This window comes from Corvus brachyrhynchos, unplaced genomic scaffold (genome assembly GCF_000691975.1).
Source record: "Corvus brachyrhynchos isolate BGI_N302 unplaced genomic scaffold, ASM69197v1 scaffold350, whole genome shotgun sequence".
NCBI classification, from domain to species: Eukaryota; Metazoa; Chordata; class Aves; order Passeriformes; family Corvidae; genus Corvus; species Corvus brachyrhynchos.
The window spans coordinates 172,994-174,882 of record NW_008235638.1 but is presented as its reverse complement, the minus strand read 5'-3'; positions in this window follow the sequence as shown (position 1 = coordinate 174,882).

Genomic DNA, 1,889 nt, shown 5'->3' with positions numbered 1-1,889 from the left:
ATAATATAAAATAGTAATATAAAATAATAATACAAAATATTAATATAAAACAATAGTATAAAACAATAATATAAAATAATAAGATAAAATAATAATATAAAACAATAATATAAAATAATATTATAAAATAATAATATAAAACATTAATATAAAATAATAATATAAAATAAAAATATAAAATAACAATATAAAATAATAATATAAAATAATAATATAAAACCAATAATATAAAATAACAATAGAAAATAATATAAAGTAATTATATAAAATAATATTATAAAATAATAATATAAAACAATAATATAAAGCAATAATATAAAATAATAATATAAATCAATAATATAAAACAATAATATAAATCAATAATATAAAATAATAATATAAAACAATAATATAAAATAATAGACATCTATTTCTATAAAAATTCATAAAACCAATATTTATTTATAATTTCTGTTCCCATAAATATGAAACATGAGCTGCTTGTTTTGGTCAAAGGGAGGTTCACACCTCCAACATTTGGAGCTGAAAACCACGCAGGAATCGTGGCTTCGCATCAAAGGAATGATTCCCGTGGGAGAGGAGCCACAGCAAAGCCCCGTTCTTGTGGTTCAGGTGGAGCTGAGCAGGAAAAGTCTGGATTCATTCCTGGATTTGTTCCTGATGGAGAATTCCATAATTAAAGGAGCATTTCGCCCTCTCTGCTTCTTCCCCCATGTGGGGCACAGTTACCCGGGGGCTCCCAAACTTCCTGATTCATTTTCGTGGCCGAATTCTTCGGGGCCCTTTCTCCCGGCCACAAAAACCACCCGGGCGGGGCCGTTTCTGCCGCTTCACAAGAAACCACATTTTTTAATTAAAAAAAATTCCAATACTCAGGCCCTGCCCCCCTCCCTGTGGGTTTGGGCTCCGTGTTGGTGTCACCAGGGCTGGGCATTATTTTGTCCTGGTCCCTCTGAGCTCTGCTGGAGCCAGCAGGGACAAATTGTCCCTTTTTGGGGTCATTTTGTGTCAAAATGAACCCATCAAAGCTCTAAGCAGGTTTTGAGTGACTTAAAATAATTAATTCCTGGTTTTAGAGGTTTTTTATGTGTGTGAGATAAGAACTGAATGACTGGGGAAGTCACATGGGGCTGGAGGAAGTTTATCAGCTCCGGAGCTTTTTGTCACCTCTGGCTCTGGGTGTCCCCACGCGGATCCCGAGGCTGTCACCTGCCCCCGGAGCAGCGGGAATGTGGCACCCGGTGACTCTCAGGTGACCGGGAGAGGTGAGGCACAGCCAGCTTGGGTGGCAGCCCTTGCACAACCAGCTCAGCTGCCACACAAAAATAAACTTCCTCCGAAAACCACGTGGGACTTTCTCAGTGATTCAACTCCTTATCTCACACAGGTTCAAATAAATCCTCATAAAACCCAGAGATGAATTTTTTAAGTCACTCAAAACCTGCTCGGCGCTTTGATGGGTTCATTTTGACACAAAATGACCCCAAAAAGGGACAATTTGTCCCTGCTGGCTCCAGCAGAGCTCAGAGGGACCAGGACAAAATAATGCCCAGCCCTGGTGACACCAACACGGAGCCCAAACCCACAGGGAGGGGGGCAGGGCCTGAGTATTGGAATTTTTTTTAATTAAAAAATGTGGTTTCTTGTGAAGCGGCAGAAACGGCCCCGCCCGGGTGGTTTTTGTGGCCGGGAGAAAGGGCCCCGAAGAATTCGGCCACGAAAATGAATCAGGAAGTTTGGGAGCCCCCGGGTAACTGTGCCCCACATGGGGGAAGAAGCAGAGAGGGCGAAATGCTCCTTTAATTATGGAATTCTCCATCAGGAACGAGTCCAGGAACGAATCCAGACCCTTCCTGCTCAGCGCTGTGGGATGATTTCTTCCTGCT